This window comes from Parasteatoda tepidariorum, chromosome 1 (assembly GCF_982258835.1).
Source record: "Parasteatoda tepidariorum strain Cologne lab strain chromosome 1, Ptep-v5.0, whole genome shotgun sequence".
NCBI lineage: Eukaryota > Metazoa > Arthropoda > Arachnida > Araneae > Theridiidae > Parasteatoda > Parasteatoda tepidariorum.
The window spans coordinates 62,204,057-62,225,795 of record NC_141755.1 but is presented as its reverse complement, the minus strand read 5'-3'; the positions used below and the strand labels follow the sequence as shown (position 1 = coordinate 62,225,795).

The following is a 21,739-nucleotide window of genomic DNA, read 5'->3' as shown; positions in this document are numbered from 1 at the left end:
CAAAATTCTAAGAATTTAAAACAATCATTCAAATTCATATAACAACTTTTTTTTTAAACAAAATTACATCTTTTTAGTAAATACTAAGTCATTAAAATAACTTTGAATTCAAATAAATGACACGTAATTCATTAAACCTATTAGAAATGTGCTATAGTATAAAATCTTAAAGCGTAACAGCACGACTGAGACTCATTTTTCGATGAATAACTAATAACAATAATAAAACAAATAAATTCGTGATATAAATCAAAAACCGTCAAATAAATTCGTAATATATAAATTCGGGAAAAATAGCGCTTTCGACAAAATACTAAAATAGAGATGTAGCTACAAAGACTACTCATTTCTGCCTAGCTTAATAGTATGAGGTTGCCGCAGCTGATAGGATGAATTTCGCAAGAGATATTACATTTGGTGAGAATGCTCTTTCTGGTTATTTCAGTTTCCGTTTTTAAAAGCGCTATATGTTGAGCCACCTCAGCTAGATTTGGCATGTGACATTTTTAGCGACAATCATTGGTCGATTTTCTAGCGCTGCTATTCGGGGAGCAGTAATGAGGCTTTTTTTGTCGCCGTGTAAGAGAAATATATATATATATAGATATTGTTTCAACTTTGCTTGGTTTATTTGCTAATGACTTATATGTTTTGTTGTACTGTAATGAAAGTTATTGCTGCTGATTTAATAACGCACCTAACACTGTTAACTAGGATCATATTGGAACTAAATGTAACAAAAGAAAAGGTGAAGAATGATTATTTAGGAAAATGTTGAATTATTTTGAAACAAATATAGATACTGCTTCATAAAAAAACTGCCCACTCCTCTTTCGTCGATTTAAAGAAATGTCATACATTTTTATTTTAAATAAGATGAAAGGCTTATTTTTCATCCAATCTGTTTTGACTTCATAAATTTCATTTATGATGCATCATTTTTAATTTTGTTCAAAGTTTGTTCTCTATACTTAAAAAAAAAACATTCTTTCAACATTTTTTCGAAATACTATAGTAAATAATCTCATAAAAGAAATACAAATATTTGCGAATTTCAAACTACTTTAGATAATATAAGATTTTTACTAGTTTCCATACACTTTTGAACTATTTCTAAAAACACTACAAGTTTCTGCTATCCTAATATTTACTTTATATTATAGTATACGCTATCCTAATGTTTCACTTTTTTTCTGAGAAAAGCTAAAATATCAGTAATGTTTTTCAAATGAATCCTAGGTGATTTAGGCTTGGAAATATTTTAATATTTATTTTTGCACTATTTATTTTTTTAATTTATAAAAGATTATATTGTATTATTATTTTATATATTGCAATGGTTTTAAAAAATCTTAAAAGAAAAATAGACTATTCAAACATCAAGTAAGTAGTTTTTTTAACGAATTTAGTCTGATTTAATTTAATACACGGAGTAAAAAGTTCTGATAAAATTACCATATAGCATGGTAATGAATTCTCTAGTAAAGAAAAAGAAACGATATATCTGGTAATACAACTAAAATATATGGTAACGGTTTACCGGAAATTCTGGTTTTCAAAATTATAGTTCTTATTACCTCACGTTCAGTAATTAAAAAAAACTTAAAATTAAACTTAACCAAATTATAGGTTTGCATGCAATGATCTAACGCAGTGGTTACCAATTTCTTCAACTATCGAACCCAAAATGAACGACATTCTTTCGTTCTTGGGAACCTGACTTTATAAATTGAATTTAGACAATTATGAATGTATTAGCTGCTGAAAGACTACTTTATTTTGAAACTGCAAAATTTCATTATTAATAATCATAAAGTTTTATGGCCGACAATTGAATTTTCAATTCTAGAGCTAAGTCAAGTTATTATTATTTTTTTTCATAAAAAAGCTAAAAATGAATAAAATAAACCGAATTATTGCTTTCGCTGAAAGGAAAATTAAAAAGAACTACTATAAACATTATTATTAATTGTTCGTTAATGAATATTTTTTCACAATAGATTTAGTTATTTCATTTTGAGTTGAAAAGTAAACGAAAAATATTAATGTATTATTAGAAAAATTATATTTTTTAAAAGGATATTTCGTTATTTCTTTTTCATTGACATTTTAGTTTTTAAATAATTAGCACTCGGAATATATTGTGTAAGTAATGGATAATTGACTGATTATTTCTTCTTTAGGTAATATGTTATTAAATATATATTTGAAAAATTCGAAATAAAGTTAATTCATCATTTATAACTGTAAAATGAATTTTGATAGGTACTTATTTATATTACACGTTACGATAACCTTAAAGCTGATGCAGTTCAAATGCTTTTCATTTAATTTGTTTCCATTATTTCAACTAATTTCATCTTCTTACATCAGTAATTTAGAAATTTTATGTATCACGCTTGAAAAAGTATTCAAACATTTCTTCGAACTTCCTAATAACTTGTTTTTGAATTTGCGAAAATGGAATTTTGAAACCGATTTCAATCTCTTTGGTATCCGACTCCAGATATCACGTGAATACATTTCTTCTCTTAAGAGGTGCGAGAAACTTTTCATTTCAAATCCTCCTTCACCTCTATGAGTACCTCTTTCACCTCCATGAAACTTAAATATAGAAGAAGTGAGTTCAAGCAAGACAAGTCCTAGAGTAAGCTGGGGAATACTGAAATAAATTTTCAAATACCGAAAAGAAATTTTCAAATTATCAAATGAAAGCAAATTATGAGAGGATAACTTACAATTACTCTAAGAGGAAGTTCTATTTCAATAATTCGTTTGCGTTTTGAACTTTTGAAGAAAAGAAATTCCGTAATTGAAACCTAATGGCTTATTCTAGGTTTGCTTGAACTAACTTTTTTTAAACTTTAAATGGCATTTTATTTTTTATTTTATTACCGTCGTTGAACAGCCGACCCAGTTATATGGGTTTACATCTACTAATGTTCAACTCCGTAGCCTTGTAATTTTGAACCCAATCCAGAAGACAAGAGAACTTCTGGATCGAGTATTGGGAGAAATTTGTCTTCATTTAATTGAACTAACCCGCATTTGCGTTACATGGAGAGGACGAGAACCTCCCACGGTTAGCCTGACGGCAAGGGGACTCTAACCCATGATCCGTCGACCACTGTGGATATTTCATGTCAGCACTGTGGTCGGTCCAAGGCGGATGTGGAATTCGTATTGGCAGGGATTGAATTCGAACCCGGTTTGCCGCTTTGGAAGGCGAACGTTCTATCCCCTGAGCCATCTCGGCTCACTTTAAATGGTATAAAAAATTTCTATACTTTCAATACTTTAAATTAGCTATGGAGGAGAAACAGAATTTGTGATTAAAAGTGTCTCTTGCGGTATAGCGCCCTTTTAATTTTCCTCTACAGATTTTAAGGAAACTCTACTAGTATTCAATGCTCGTCTTCGTTTAGTAAAGATTATTTTTAGTGTTTATCTGACATACAAGACAAGCACACATATTCGACATGTATCTGTACGAAATAACGGACACAAAACTAAAATTAAAAATATAATAATATAAAATTAGGATTTTAAATGCCATGGTATAATAGTGAATTAATGAGGAGGAAATCATTTTATATTTATCAGACCTGGGTGCGCCACCTTCCTAAGTCTTGAGATAAGTCCTTAGGGATGACAAAAATTTAGAAGAGCCCTATTTTTTCAGGTGAAACGAAAATAAAGTTATTTTTACTTGAAAAACGTAGCTTTTAAAACTTTTATTTTCATATGAGCTTCTTTTTTAAACTAAAGCTTTCGTAAAATTTTAATTTAACTACTGTTGTGATACCCTGCTAGAACTTTCTTTAAAAAATGGTTAAAAAACAATTTATTTAACTGTTATTTTACCATATTCAAACAAAGGTCAAATAACCATAAAAAAGGCAGTATTCAAAATGTTAACTGAGAGAAAAACCGTTTTTTAACTCCTCTCACCTAATATGGTTAAAACAACTAGAATTTTATAGCAGCATAGGCTCGCCTAATGAAGCCTCTTAGTTATTTGCATCTGCGTTCATTTTATAATCGAGAGAGCAATCTGTCAACTTCATAACCGACACAACGGGGGTTCGAGTCTTAGTGGTGACACCACAATATTTCCTACATTCCATTCATCCCATTAATTGTGATCCTGATATATTGGAATTCGATACTCTCATGCACTCATAGATGGCAGCACTATTAAGCTGCTTAATACAAAAAAATTCTAGTTTTGCTCATCTATTACGATAGGTTAAACAACTATATTAACTAATCAGACCACATTCAACGGTTCATTTGTTAAAACAAAGTTCGACAGCAACCTAACTCCAATACCCATCATTTTACGAAAAGCCGTGCTCCAATGCGCTGCTAAGTTTATTTTTAACGGTTTTGAAATATTCTAGTTGTAAGTGGTTAAAAAACTGTGTAGTTTTGTATAATAAAATATAAATGTAAATAAAATGTTTTTTTAACCATACTAGTTGTAAACGGTTTCTAAACCATAAAGGCAAAAAATGTTCTTTATTGTAAACTTTACGGTTAATTGGATAGACACCGTAATTTTAGAATGAAAATTCTAAAGTGTATGAAAATAATTCCATTCTTGAGCACAATTATGATAGAAAATAAACGAAAAAAAGAACACGAATTTAATCTTTTCAGTTAATGAAAATAATATGAACTGGTCTGCACTGCGTTATTTATAAATTGTTGCAACTTTAGAAACGTTATGTGAACACTATTAGAGTTTTTTTTAATTATCATACGTTGTATTAAATCAGACATTTTTTCCAGAAACGGGAATAAGATGGAGACATCTGATCCTGAGGCATAATTATGAATCCATCTGCATTGCAGCGTTCTTGAAACAAAATGCATCGAATAGTTAAGCATAATGAATCAGTTTTGAAGAACATAAGAATAATACAAAATTCTATGCCTTCTTTTAAAGTTCCGTCTAGAGTACTATAAAATTGAATGTAAGTTAAAATAAAAAGCAACTTATTCCCCAATTTAATAAAAACACTTTCACGAAAGTTAAGTATGTGGGAGGAATCTTTTGCAAAAAGGAACTCACAGGAAAATACAATCATTACTTATTTTGCTTTTTATCTCATTTTATTTTCAAAAGACAGTATAAAGAGTAAAAACAAGACAGCAGAAGTAAAAAAATTTTTTTGCAGTAATTTTGTTTGATTAAGCAATGAACTTTTATGAGAGAAAAATAGTTTATAAACATTTATGCAATTTACACACCTTTCCCGCTAATTTTATTACCTATAATTCTCCTTATTGATCCTAATCTGACAATTAAAAAAAAACTAGAAATAAACGAGCCATTCATTATTTTAATGTTATTTCTTATTTTTCCTTTTTATTAATGGCTTAAAGCAATTTTATTCTTTAATTGGATACTTAAACCTAAAGTAATGTTAGAAATTAAAATGAAGGGAACTTGGAAAGTTACGGTTACAAAGTACAAGAGCAAAGCAAAAACGTAAGGAAGTAAAGTTAGAGAAAATAGACAATTCAAATTACCATACAAAAATATAAAACAAAACTATATTATTATATGATTCATCAGACTATTTACTGATTAATTATACAAAAATATTTCGTTGTTAAATTTTTTTTAAACTATGTTGAAAAATTATTGCATTTCAAAAGAAGTATATATAGATTACTTAGCGAATTTCTCAGAACATGTTTTGTTTTTCTAAAAGAAAGCTTTATAAGAGAATTGGATGTAGTAGTAAACTTTCTGTAAGTATTTATCCTTATAATAAGGCAAAATTCATATGCTTTCCATGCAAAACTTAGTGTTCACATATTCTCGTAACTCTTGAGTAACTCGTAAAAGAGATGAAGTTCTAAGCTTAAAGAAGTTTACTATGCCTCTATTTTTCTGCAATTGTATTGATAGGAAAACCAAGATTTTTTGTTTACACATTTTTTTTCCTATTTTTTTTATTTTCTCTTCTACAGTGTCTGAATCTAAACAGTAAAATTTGATACAGGTATGCAGCAATCAACAAATCATATTGCGATTTCGCTAAAACAAAACCTTTTTCGATTAGTATTAAGGAGTGCTTTATGTATGAAGAAGGAAAATTGTGCGTAATTAAACTTTACCACGGAATATGTAATTACAAAGGAAAACAAGATATATATTTTGATGCATCCTAATATGGTTAAACAACCAAAATTTTATATAACCAACTAGGCCGATTTAATGAAGCCACTTATTAATTCCTTGCAGCTGAGTACTTATTATAGCAGAGTAAACCAATCTGTCAATCTCAAGATCGACACGAACAACGATTCGAATTCCAGAGTTAGCACCACAATACTTCCTTCCTTCCCGTCAACACAAGAAGCGTTTTCAGTGTCTTGCACTCTCCAATTTGGACTGTTGAAATACGTTACTCTCATTCACGTATAGATGGCAGCACCATAAAGCTGATTGACGTGAGAGAGTCTAGTATTTCACATCACATACGATAGGTGAAGCAACCACATAAACTAATTATACCCCATTCCTTGGTTCATTTGATAAAACGAAACTCAACCACAATCTAACTTCAAGACTCATTACTTAACAAAAAGCCTAGCTTCAATGTCCAGTTAAATTTCTTTTGATGGTTTTGAAACCATGCTAGTTGTAAACGGTTTTAAAACCATAAAGATAAAAGATGTTACAAGTGCTGCGTTAGATGGAGGGGAAAAACCACGAAAACTTTCCCCGGTTACTCTACATCCAAGGAGACTATAACCCAACTACCACTGAGAATATTTTAAGTCAGCACTGTAGTCGGTTCGTGTCGTGTGCGGAATTCGTATCGACCAGCAATCGCTGGGTTTCGAATCCGGTTCACATCATAGGGAGGTGAGCGCTCTATCCCATGAGCCACCATGGCTCATTTCTTATGTTATTATGAATAATATCTAAAAATTCCTCTACTGTCTTCTTTACGCTTTTCTCTTTTTTGAGTGAAACGATGGGGACTTGAGGAGGACCACTGAATTTCTGAGACGATCGTACTAATAGTTTAGAAGTAATAAGGTTTCTTATTAACAAATAGTACAAATTTGTACTTATACCGATTTACGTATCTGATACTTATATCTAATTAAATTTGCTAGGTCTTTTTTCATGTTGGTTATACAAGAGTTAATAGAACGAGAAGCTTAAAAATACCAATTTTGAAAAGTATAATTTTTTACATGACTTATGTGCAAGTTTTATTTTACTATCTAAACATGTCAGGTACATTTTCTTCGAAAATTTTTTGTATTTAATTGAAGGAGATTAAATTCGAGCTGATAAGATTAATAGTTTCAAAGTCATAATAATTTTTTTTAAAGTTCAATTCAAAAATATAATTTTTTCAATTGTAAACCCTTTTGATTTTCATTTAGTCAAAATCAATTAAACAAGAAAAAATGTATAGAAGATAATACCTTATTTGTTTGCATATCATTATAAATAAGTGCAAGTACAAAATCGTGTTTTTTATTCACAAAATCCTTCTTATTAACTCTTCATAACTTCTTAAATATTTATCTTATGGGTTCCGATTCTGTATCTTTCACTTCATGAAAAATAACATCGTATAATATACCTCATGTCCAAATGACTGCCTAAATAGGTAAGTAAAAAGTGAACATAAGTCATGTCAGAGGTAGTGTTCTTTGAACATAAAAACAATTTCAACTTTTGAAGCATTCATTATGTTGACTCGTGTCCTTCAATTCCACTTGAAAAAATGCATACCAATCAATGCTTTACCTGGTTAGATAGTAATATAAGATACAATATAGTAATATCAACTACAAAGTTGTACTTTTTGTTCGTAAGACTCTTATAATTTCAAAAATATTGGTCTGATTGTCTCGGGATTGATCTCATTCAATTAAGTGCAAAATGTTACATCAAAAACAATTCTCAGCTGCTAGTCTAGACAAATTCAATTTTCCCTTAAAAATCCCTCTCATTTCCCTCAAAAAAGAAGGATTCGTAAAGAGGAAAGTTGGAAAGCTTTCAAGTTTCATTATAAATGACAAAATTAAAAACTGTTTTTAAGCAACAAAAAAAAATCATTTATATTAATCTTTTCGGAGGAAAAATCGAATTTTACTGAACTAAGAATCTAGATTTTTTTTAAATAACTATAGAAAAAAACGTAATTTGCTCAAAATAAAATATTTGTGAACAGTATCATTACATTTTCTAAAAATATGTTCGAAAGAAAAACGTAACAATGCTGTTTATAAAAACAAAACCATGTATATCACCGCATTGAGATTCTACAAAACCCCATAGTAATCACATCCACATACCTCGTAAAAGGTTGTATCAGAAAGATATTTTTAAGGAAATTGAATCAGAGACTTTGAGAAGATTTTGAATTCAATTGGAGAAGAAATTTTCCAATAGATTTTTGAAACAAAGGTTTTATAAGTTTGATAGCATATTTCAAGACAGTACAAAGAAATATCTTTTTGGCGTCTTAGATTATATTAAATATACCCAAATATAATTTAACTTTGTATGCTTTAAAAATAGTTCGTGATTGAACCAGTTTAACTACAAATTGAATTGTTTCATTTGTGAATTGTTCCATTATTGAATTGTTTCATTTTTGTACCCATTAAAATACTTCTGCCCGTGATTTCTTTTTAAATATCAGTTATCCATATTAACAGGTATGTTATCCAGTATTAACTACTTTCTTATATAAAACCTTATGAGGAAATTATTTTTTAGTATTTTAAACTCTAGGGAGAAAGGAAAAATCTATTAAACAGTTCAGAAATAAATAAATGAATAAACATTAAATTAATATTTAAGTTACACACACACACACGCACGCACACACACACACATATATATATATAGTCCAATAATACATGTATAGTAATATATATATATTGAGTTCTATAGTTTAATCAGGAAAACAATAAAAAATTAGAATTCAAATTAATTGAAATAAAAACTTTATCTTCGGATCCCGAATATTTTACAGGAATTTAACCTAAGCCCTTACATTATTTAATGCAAACATGTTCTGTGAGATATCGCAAATAATTTATTTCTCTTTGGAACAAAAATTTGAAGGGAAAAAAATGCTATGATGTTTTGCGTACATGATAAAAGTCGTAGAAATTATGTTAACGAATTAACAACCTAATGTTTAAAACAACTTTTAATACTCACGTTGACTGATCTGCTCTTTCTAAAAATTCAATAAACGTTGCTTACCCCCTGCTCCTACTGACCTCAGAGCTGACGTGAAATATCCTTAGTGGCAGACGATTCATGGGTTAGTGTCCCCTTGCCATCATGCAATACATGGGAGGTTTTTGTTGTTCTTATCTCCATGTAACGCAAACGAGGGTTAGTTCCATCAAAAAGCCCTCCACTAATGAAAAAGTTCTTCCAATATTTGGTTCAGGAATGTCCTTGTCTTCTGGATTGCGTTCAAAATTACAAGGCTATGGAGTTGAACATAGATAGTCGTAAACTCAAAATTGGGTCAGCTGTTCATAGAAGGTGATAAAACGTTACTTAACATTACTATTTAAAACCATACTTAACATTGTTCATAAAAAATATACTAAAAAAACTGAAAAATAGAAACAAAAGTTACGAGGTTATGGAATTGAACATAATAATCTTATACTTAAAATTGGGTCTATAAAACATTGCTTAATATACTACGACGGCTATAAAACATTGCTTAATATTAGTCTTTAAAATCATACTTAACATTGTTCATTAAAAACATACTAAAGAAACTTAAAAATAAAAAGCATTTTTAAAATTATTTAAAAAAAATAAATTCGCAAAATTTTTATAAAAACTATTTTAGCAAAATATATAATAAAGTATTTACTATCATTCAAGAGCTACAACGAATTTAAGCAACATGGTATACTCAAGCCATCTACTAAGTTTTAACTTATAAGTTCCTATTAATTAAATTTAAACATGAAACGAACTTTACTTTTATTTCATATCCTAATTTATTATGTTAGCAAAACCCTTCACTTAAGTAAAATCTCTAACACAAGGATTTGGATGAAAAGCATAAAAATGCATGGTCGACATGTCTAAATAATAAAGACAAAAGAATTAATCTATAACTTCAACGAGAATAAAAGGAAGAAAAACGGATTAATTAGGAAATTTTTTTTAAATTCATTTAAGTTCAAAAAATATGTATTTCAAAAACGAAGCCAGCTTTCGTTAAAAAATTCTAATCCTTTTCAAATTTGATGAATCGAAATTTTTTAAATAAGAACAGGAACTAATAAGATTCTTAAGAAAATCCAAAACTCTACTCTAAGATGCTGATTATGAACGGGTATATGTTTTATTTATTTTATATTGAATGAAGAAAAGTCAAGCTGAGCTTACGTTATCAAAAACTTATCTACTTCTTTCTTTTTCATTTTTTGTGATCAAATTTCCTCATCGATTCCTTGTCCTTATCTTGCATATTTTCTAGACTTGCGAATGAATATTTCATACGTTTTCTGAGATTTCTCATGCAGTGTAGAACAAGCTAAAATAAATATAATTACTGATTCAATTATATTATGATGCATGACATGAATATTTGAAGATAAATCTTTTCATTTTTTTTTTGTTGTTGAAATGAACTGACGTACTTCTCACTTTAAGAAATAAATGGATACATAGAGAGAAACCTGATGGAAAAAAACAAGAGAGTGGTGTTAAAAACATCATAGCTTTGATAATGAATTGACAGTTTTCGACCACGTTTTTCCTTATTTGTGACCCCTGATGGGTGCATTTTTAATGACTCAATTCTCTTTTTTTTTCTCAAAAAACTCCAAGAATATGCATTGAGAATTCTGATTATGGATCAACTGGTGGTTGCCATGAACACTATTTTTTATTTTATTTTATCACCGCCTTTGAACAGCCGATCCAATTTTTGGGTTTACGACTACTAATGTTCAACTCCGTATCCTTGTAATTCTGAACTCAACCCAGAAGACAAGGAAACTCCTAGATCAGTACCCCCAGAGGTTTGATTTGTTATGGGAACATGGAGGACTTTGAGACTCGACAGATTTAACGTGCATCAGTCACCTTTAACTACACGAGGAGTCTTGTAACGGCGGGGACCGAAGCCATGAGCTCTTGGACATGGGCCCGGCACCCCACCGACCATGCTATCCCGGCCTAGTAGCGACAATTTATCAGAATTATTGTTGCACCGCCCCTGTGGACCTGCTACAAGGGGAGTATTAGTTGATTATATAGTTGATTATGGCAGTAAATGGAAATAATTTGTCATAATTGGATGTTAATCTGTCAAACCATCTTTACTTTGGTTAGATAATGAGTTTGCCGTTTACCAATATCTTCTAGTGATTCCATCATGGTGTTGTTCATCGCCTGTAAACTATTGAATTTGAAAAATTAGTATCATGAGAAACAAATTTATCTAATTTGGCTTACTGCCTTAGAACAAACCATGAACACTATTAGAATTTTCATTCTAAAATTGCAGTAAAATAATCCGCAGCAGTCTATCCATCCAATTAACCGTGAAGTTTATGGTGTCCGGGATAGCCTGGTCGGTAGGGCGTTGGGCCCATGTCCGAGAGTTCGTGGGTTCGAACCCCGCCGGCCGAAGACTCCCCGTGTAGTAAAGTGACTGATGCACGTTAAATCTGTCGAATCGCATAAGTCCTCCATGTTCCCATAACAAATCAATACCTCTGGGGGTACTGGATTGGAGATCGATCGTTCCCTGATTCAGGTCAAAATTACGATCTGTGGATAAATGAATGGATGTATAAATGAGTCCGCCCTATAAACGGGTGTGGCGTATGGTGTGGCAGAAGTCGAATTCTTGGTCATAGATGGCGCCACTTAAGAACAGGAATCGCACACTGTGCCTTAAATTTGCGCGGTTTCACCAAGCAGACTTGCCCGTGTGTCAAGTGGCATTAGAAACAACAACAACAGTTTATGTTAAAGAACAATTTTTAGGGTTTTGGAACCTTTTGCAACTAGTATGGTTAGAAAAAACATCAATGCAAAACTATACGGGTTTTTTAAGCATTTACAACTAGCATGAAAATACTAGACTTTTTTGTGTCAAGCAGCCTTATGGTGCTGCCATCTATATGTGAATGAGAGTATCGTATTCTAATAGTTCAAGGTCACAAATTGGGGAGATCAGGACACTAGAAACTCTTCATGTGTTGGAGGGAATGGAAGAAATATTGTGGTGTCACCGCTGGTACTTGAACCTTCGTTCTGTATGTCATGAGATTGACAAATTAGTCCACTGGGCTACAATATGTACCCAGCAGCAAAGAACTGTCTTTTCGTTCCGTGGATCCAGTTGATGCGGTTGGAATCTTGTTGTTTGACAATATTAGATTGTTGGACAATATATTTTGTTTGTTTGAATATGACAAAATTACATTTAAATAAATTGTGATTTAATCATCTTTTTCAGAAAAATTTCTAATAGTGAACGCGTACAAGTACAAAGTACTTAAGACAATGCTTGTGTCAACTGCAAGCCTCTAAGCTGTTGTTGCTGTGGAAATCGATAAAATGGCTCGTACATCACATACATATTAAACTGCATCAAATACTTTGTTTTATATTTTTCATTTTTTATTGTCTTACAAACAGAAATTTTTTACGTAAATGCTTTGAATTTTTTGTCTAAAATACGATTATACCAGCAATATTCACGTTTTTTCTTTGAAAGCACGACAAATCTCTCTTATTTGTATTTCGGATCTTTCGTTACTTTATGAATGCAATTGCATTGTTTTAAATATTTATGTTTCATGTTTTGTATTTTAATTTACAAAGAGATTCTGCTCGGAGAAAAAATTCTGTTAAAATTACAGTGATGTATGGCAAACGAAATTTCTGGTAAGAAAAAATTATGATTTCTTAATTTCATAATTCTTCATAATTTCGCAATAATTTCCTAAAATCTTTCTCTGAGAAACCTAATTTTTTTCTGAGACATCACTTAAAATGTCCTTTTACTTTAAAAACACTTAAAGATTGCCATTTATTTACGTCATGAACTGAAATCTAAAAGGTTTAAGTCTCAAAACAGTTTAATTGTAAAACGCGGTTCCCAGTAATACTAACTATCACTAAAAATAAACATCACTGGCTGCGGTAAGTGGGTGGTTTGATGACCACTTTGATCAGTATGCGATGTAACAAAGTGTGTGCGGTATGTGTCCTTGTTGAACTGTCTTACCTTAAAGCACTGGACATCTCGCTTACGCAGGTCATTGGGCTACTAAAGCGGGGCAGTCATTCCTTCGGTGCAGAGGATCAAAATTATGATGGCATGTTTTTTGATCATCCTCAGGGTTTTTCCCAGACCGTCACCGAAAGTCCATTGTGCTGCTTCTATGTAGCGTAAATTAAATGCTACTACTACTACTGAAATGCTTAATGACTTGGAAAAATATAAGTACGGTTGATTAAAATCTGCCCTTCTACTATTTATAGTAAATGCTTTATTTATGACCAAAAAACATTAAACTTTTGAATGTCAATGAACCAAATTTTGCAGAACTACTTGTAAACTATTTAAATAAAAATGCGCTCATTTACATCCATGTTTTTGAGTGGTTATTTCTATGTAAAACAGAAAAACTAATTGTTGGGCTTCATTGAGTTGGTATCACAGATTTTAGTTTCATTTATATAAATCACAATAATTATTTTCCTAATTTTGAAAAAATCTTTTCAATAATATTCTCAAATTCTTTATAATTTTCTTACATTGGCGAAAATTATGGATCGTGATTCAAAAAGTTCTTAACAAGAAAAACAAATGCATAAATGATCTAATCACTTGTGGAACTAACAAGATTTCAGAATTCAAGTATTGTCGTAGGTAGATTTCAAATGTTTCCAGGACTCTTAGCAACATTCTCCAACGTATTTTTTATTTAATTAATTAATTATTGGTACATAAAACAAAACTACATTTAAAAAAAAATTTAATGAAAAAATCTTCCCAAAGAAAAGTTGTTTAATTACTAAGTTATATTTTTATTTTCAATATCCTTAATCCTAAGTTTAGAATTTTTACAAAACACAGTTCCTCTTTTTTTTTTAACTGATAGCTTGAATAATTTAATTTTATTTGGAAACCCTGTTAATCAAATTAAAAGAAAACTTCTAAATTAAAACTCAGATAAAGTAAAAATGCAACATTGCTTAAATTGCTGTAAAAGTAATTACGTATGCTACATATATGTGTTTCTGAACGACCTTTGAAGAGTATACAGATGCTATAAAACATAAAAATTATCTTTTAATTAAATGTAAAAAAAATATGTTTAAGTGTCACAAGTGCTTTAAACCTTATGTGAAACGCGATAATCACATTTTGAAAGTAATTACAAACACAAACTTTAGTCTTTTTTCCTTTACATTTTGATAATTTCATAAGAGGTCCATTAGTGTTATATCGCTGAAGCTATTTTGATATATATTATTCCACGAAAAATTCTATTTCCAGTACTAAAATCAATAAAATTATTTCAAACATGTTCCATTTAAAAGTCATTCGGTTTAAATTGTAATCTTTATTCCTGATTTACAGTTAATTAAGAAAGAGCAATCAAAGAAAATTGCTTAAAAATTACACTTTTGACACTTATCAATAATTTTAAGGACACAGATTTGATTTAAAGGAAAGAAAAAATTTTTTCAATTTCGTATAAAATTATTCAATTTTATCTAAAGGCCTACAAATAAAAGTTCACAAATTACAAAAAAATACTTTAGGCAATTTTCCTCTTTTAGTTTAATTTAACTTTATTACCAGTGCTGAACAGAAGATCCAATTCTAAGTTATTATTGCTAATTAATTATTGTTTATTTTTTTCGTAATTTTATTTTATTTATTCTCTGCATGTTTCAGATCCTAGTTCAAATTTTTCACCCCAGAAAGCCCACAAATGATAAAAGTAATTGGACACAATTTTGAGCTAACGCAAGTAAGGGGTGAGAAATTCGTGGGAAAGGGAAGGGTAAAAAAGTAATTATTCCTAACTTTCCAGGAAGAGTTTCTTGACCTTTACCCTCTTTCACGCTTTCAAAGTTGTGGCAACATGTTTTTACTTTTTGGATGTGTTTTGAAAAAGAAAAGGAGGACTTATAACATGAGTAAAATAATTGCAAAAAGAAGCATAAAAAAAACTTTTTTTTCTCAATTTATCGAGTATATTTGCTTTATATGTTCATGTTATAATACTTTTCAACTTTTTACACTCTTGGATGAAATTTAAAGGTTAAAATAAAAATAAAAGAAATATTTTGGCTGAGTCACTGGATGAGTGCTTTCCCTATCTCTCTGTCTTCACTCGCTTATAGCCGATATTGTAACTAAATATTTGTGTCATTAAAATGTGCAAGAAAGAGAAAAAGGATAGACGCTGGAATAAGTATAAAATAAATTTAAAAATACCAGAAACAGAAGAAAACGCTTTAAAAAAATCTCATTAAAGTGGCTAAATCTTCTTTCTTTTTATAACTGTTCATGTATCGAAAAAAATTTAATGGTTCAAATTATCTTCTCTCTTTTTTCACAAATTGAGATCATGGCCATAAAATTAACGAAAAGTAATAAAACTGGAAGGGGTCCCTAGAAAACAGTGGCTTGTGGTGGGGAACTAAGATCTTGTTGAAATTCAGGATAAAATATCGGCAGAATTGTTTTCAAACCACTATTTTTAAGTCTAATGTTATCAAATGTTTCAATTTAAAAAAAATTGTAAAAAATTAAATATTGTACTAAGGAACAAATTTTTTTGTTGCATTTATTGAAATCCTTGAGTTTGCCTTACTTTAGTGTGGGGCTTCAAATCTGAAATTAATTGGTGGGGCAAGGCATGGTGCGTAGTTGCCAAAGAAATCAGCTTGATAGCGTACACATGATCGGCAACCTTGTACCTTTCTTCAGTATTTAAGAAGCTTCGAACATTGCACACTCAGTCTTAACTTTTACTTTCCTGTTTTTATCTTATTGTCATGCTTCAGTTGGTAATAAATGTTTGTTTGATTTTGTCATAGTTGTCCTCAACTGAATATGAGAGGGTTCCTCCCCCCTCAAGTTTTTCTCCTAAAGCAACAGAATTATTTTAAATGGTATTCTTATTCCATTCTTTAACAAAATGCACAAGTTTAAAAACGCTATAAATAAAAGAGGATTGCATAAATGCTGCGAAAACTTCCAAAGGAGCTAGGGAATAGCATCAAGATAAAAATTGCATTAAAACCCATGCCAGGCAATGTCACCGTACGCGGCTGCCGTCCCTTCGCTATCGTGACTTGCTGAAAAGCACACAAAGAAACAATCATATTAAGAAAATGCTCCTAGCTGCGTATGGTGACATTTCAGGGTATGGTTTCCTGTATAATTTTCATCCTGATGATGTAAATAAACTTCCTCATAGAAGTTTGTTGCAACATTTATGTGACTCTCTGGTGTACTTTAGGTTTATAAACTTGATACCTTTTGACAAAAAAAAATTTGAAAATATTATTTTTTAAAAAAATAGCTTGGAAAAGGAGACCTATTGTAGATTTTAAATCAACAATCCAAAAGTATATAGGATATTTTTAAAAAATATAATGCAACAGGAAACAAAACAAAAAAATTTCAACAATTTCATCACTAGTGTTAGTTGATTGTTCTTAGGCTTTTGTTTTCATATAATTGAATATTGAATGTAGACGGAAAGATAAAATAATATTTTACAACAAAAACTTTGATATTTAATAACTGAAAAAAATAATGAATTCCAACAAATGTATTGTTTTTTTCATCGTTTATTCGAATGATTTATTGATACTTTTTTTTTAATCCAATCTTGTTAACAGATTGTTTTAAAAAAAGGCGATTTTTCATATTTTCTGCCTGATTTAAAATATATTTACGCGTCTCTTCAGATTATAGCATAATAATAAGAAAACATTGTTTGTGTTTACAGTAAATGTATCGCGACAAGCAATACAGCACGGATATTACAAATTCCCCAGCTTCTAGCTAAAGTGTAATGAAATTGTTTCTCCGAATTATTTTAAAAGATTATGTTTATGTCTCCGCATTACTTTTTCGTATTAAATGAAATGTAGACGGAAATAATAAAATTAAATTTCTCCAAAATCTTAAGCAAGTGAGAACTGAACAATTTAAGATAGGCCTCAAAATAAAATAAGCATAGCAGTAAATAGTTTCTACGTTTCAAGCAATTGTTTGTGTCAAATCGTGATTGTGAGTTCCTTAATTTCAAGATTTTCGGGATTAAACTAAAAGAACAATAGCATTCCTTCATCACAAAATAAACTTTTAATGATCATTGCTTGTGATGTAGTGTTTCTAAGCTGCTTCTCCTTGTTTATTTATTTTTGGAAACATTTAAGTAAATATTTGGCATTTCTGTATATTTATAACTACGTATAAAATTCAAGTTTAGAAAATGTATACTAATTAAAATTTTGTGGATTTAGTATGTAAATTTTGAATTATGTTTGTGAATTTAAAGTATTTGATATAATATTAGTAATAGTATATATTACTAATATTAGTTAGGAGTTAGTTAGAATTTGTTTCAAAATATTCTGTAGATATTAATTTACAAGTTCATAATGTACAGTCCGCAAAAAAAAAAGATATCACCCTGAATAACTTTCGTTCTAATGATCGGATTTTCACGAACTATGTGTCAATCTTAATGGTTCGGGGGGGTCACCTCAAATATGCTAATTAATTAGTGCTAACTATTAATTAAGTTACGAAATCAGACACAAAAACGTACTTTCTCTGAATAAACATGTAATTTTTTTTACATATTTGGATTCCTTATCTTCAAAATATACGGGGTAGCTGCAATCTGGGAAATGTGGTCCCCATAGTTTGGTCAGGAGAGCGATTCAAAGTTTGGACCCCTTAATGTTAATTTCATTTTTTGCGTTTTCAGTCATATTTTAAAAACTAATGAAGCAATTCAAAAAAAATTTCTCCCACTCATAAAACTCATTTACCCAAACATAATTTCATGAAAAAAATAATTTTTAATAATTATTTATTATTTTTTATTATTTAATTAAAGTGAGGATGAAAAAATATTGAATTATTAGGTATGAATTTTTTTATACCATATTAATCCACATATTTTTTTATTGAAAAATCTAAAGTTTCTATTGTTTTTATTTATTAGAAGATGAGAAAAATTAAAATTAATTATTTAAAAAAAAATAATTTGGCGACAATGAAGAAATGATTTAATAGGGCAATTAATATTAAAATGTGATAAACTTACGAGGAACTTTACTTAGCGCGAGTGGCGTAAAATTTCATTCATATTTTTTTTCGCTAATAATCGCTTGCTAATCTTTTTATTTTTATTTTTTTAAAACTGTGAAATACGATATTTCTTTTTTAGTCGTCTAAAATTCTATTTGCAATTTTGTAAAGAAATTTGAATAAAACATTTTAATCAACGAGTGTCGAATTTTATAAAAGCATGCTTGTGATAGAATATGACTATACACCAGATTTTGCCTATTTAATGTGATTATTTTTTTATTTTTTAGTTTTTTTCCTCAATAACTGACACATTTTCTATAATATACCTACGTATGAATAGATTTGGAATCAATCATTTCTATCAATTATTCATATTTATCAATTTCTTGAATATATTTTTTATAAATATTAATAAAAATACGTAGTCAACATTTTTAAGCATCTCTCACATCATTGCAAATTTCTCAACATCTTATATATCGTCTTAATCTTAAAAGTAATTTTTTAATCACCTGTCCGGAAGTGTTTCGCAGAACTATTTTACCAACTATTTAATTAAATTTTAACATTTTTAAAAATCTTATTCTTTACCCTACTACGTTTATTATTTCATCATTATTATTTCATCAAGAAACATCATTGTAGGGTATACCGGGCAAATGTATACCAGGCAGTGGCACTTAACTAGACCTAGTATATATTTCAGACATTTACCAAAGGTCTAGTCATACTAGTTCTAGTTAATTGCCACTGCCTGGTATACATTTGCCCGGTATATCCTGCACCAATGTTTTGTTAAGGTTCAGTACCATTGCCCGATATATATTAGCCTAATACTCCAAACACTGATGTTTCTTCTAATCTATCGTCAGTAAGTATTACAATATCGAATAAATGCAATTATATCCACGAATAAATTGATATCAAATCAGATGTAATAAATATTTCGGACATTCACCAAAGCGACTATGTGATTGTCAACATTCACCGGTGAAAGTCAAGAGCCACCGATTTCGGTCATTCACAGTAACATGCACATCATTAATGTAACATAATGACCTCATCAGTATGTTTTTTTTTCATATTTTGCCTAAATAACATTTGTCATTAGAATGCCTAGGGAAAGTATGTAATACCTCTCATATTTCATACTTTGCCTAAAAACATCCGGCATTGTATAGAATGCTTAGGCATTCTATTCAATACCGGCGTTTCATACTTTGCCGGTAACATATATAAGAAAACAAAAATAATCATAGTAGCAGTATTTGGTGGTAAATGTAGTTGTAATCGTATTTGAAGAATTATGCTGTGCGACATTTTATGGTGAATTTGCGAATGTAAGTTTTCGAATGCATCGAAAGATGAGGATGGTATTTGCTAATCATCTTTATTCAAAGAAAGCCTTGTAACCTAAATATCTAGCAGAATGAAGCGATTTTTTAAACAATGAATCTTACAATATGCAACATATTATTTCAATATCTTATTCTTAAACATAACATATTTCAGTGTTTTTAAAATACCACTAAACATTCAGCAATTCCTTGAGTTATAGAAAAAAGAAATATCGTAAATTATAGAAAACCTTGTGAATGCGCATTAGAATTACTATTCAATATACATTTTATTTTTCAAGCACTTTTTTTCCCTTCAAACTTTCTTGCCTAGAACACTCGATTAAAGCTGTAAAAATGATTATCCCTAAAATTTTGTATATAGCCATAATAAGTAATGTTAATTTGATTTTAGTATGAAATCCTAGAATTTTTATAGCAAAAACAACATAATCTAAATAACATCAGATAGAAAGTTCATGTATTTAAATTCTAAAAACTTATAAAATCATAAATAATTTATAAATCGATTCAAATTTTCTTTTCAAAGGAGATTAAAATAAAATAAAAATTTGCTTTTTGGACAGAAATTAGCTTAAAAATTGTCTATATCCTAGAAACTTTGAGATATTTCTATTAAATTAAATTTTTTTTACAGTCAGAAATTGGTTGCTTAGCAACCTAGTGAAATTAAGTCTTCTTCTTTTGAATTAGTCAATGGGTTACCTTAAAATATTAATTTGCGCTGGCGACTTTTATTGGCGGTTTTCTGGACTATCGCCAAATATATAAACATTTATTGTGACCCAATTTAAGACCCAATTTTTTCAAAATTTTGTCTACCCCCCTATTTGTCTAATTCAAGTGTCTGGATTCCAAATATGCAAAAAAAATTATATGTTTATTCAGAGAAAGTACGTTTTTGTGTCTGATTTCGTAACTTAATTAATAGTTAGCACTAATTAATTAGCATATTTAAGGTCACCCCCAGGAACCATTAAGATTGTCACTTAGTTCGTGAAAATCCGATCATTAGAACGAAAGTTATTCAGGGTGATATTTTTTTTTTTTGCGGACTGTACAATACGCGAAAACAAATAAATAAATAAAAAGGGCCACTTTGAATAACTTTTGATCCAGTGATCGCGTTCCATCAAAAAAATGTATGTTTATTCAGAGAAAGTACGTTTTTGTGAATCATTTCGTAACTTATAGCATTGCCTGCCCTAATTAATTAGAATATTTCAAGTCATCCTCTTGGAAAAATTAAAATTGAATCCCAGAAAACGAAGATTCGATTATTAGTTCAAAAATTATTCAGCAAGGTTTCTTTTTTCTGTTTTGCACACTGTACGTATTGCAGCAAATTATTTGTATTTTATTCATTTAATTAAGTTTGATACTAAGACTGCATTTATGAAACCATCGAATCATTTGCTTTAGTGCAGAAATTGTCACTATTTTAGTGAGGGGAATGGCTAGTTTTAGTTTAAAATAATTTTAAATAGCAGAGTTCAGCGATTATTTATTAAATAATTTATTTTCTTTTTCACGTCTTATTCCTTTTTTTACATTAAGTTCACTAAGTAAAAAGTTATGTTCAGAACTAAATGAATATAATAAAATTTGCCGTGTTTCTGCTACTTTGAGGTCACCGAAAGGCTTGATTATTTTTACCGAAGTGCTTTGCTAATATTTTTGTTAAAATTAACAATAAAGCATAATTTTTAATCATATAAATGTTATTTTTCACCATATGTTTGGTAGTAAATGAGGTAAAATTTAGTAATTTTTTCATGATAAATTTCGTGCATGCATAAAAATCATTTATACGGATAAATTTACTTTTCAGTTTTGTAATCATTACTAAATGGTGAGTGGTGATTTGACGTGGTGGTGATACGTGAGGGAAGACTGGCATGCATAAGTCACTGAATTTGAATTAAATTGCTTGATGTTGATTTCTTTTTTTTTTCTTTTAAGAAATTGAACGGAAACACAGGTTTGAAAATAAATAGATTGAAGCATGCAAGGTATTACTTTCCCGTC

At 29.7% G+C, this 21,739-nt stretch overlaps 1 protein-coding gene across 1 annotated transcript in view; it reads left to right on the top strand.

Annotated features, from left to right (window-relative positions):
* The window catches only part of LOC110283358 (neuromedin-U receptor 2-like), a 67,229-nt gene that overhangs the window by 5,967 nt on the left and 39,523 nt on the right, over positions 1 to 21,739 (top strand). The gene's annotated exons all lie outside the window — the stretch shown is intronic.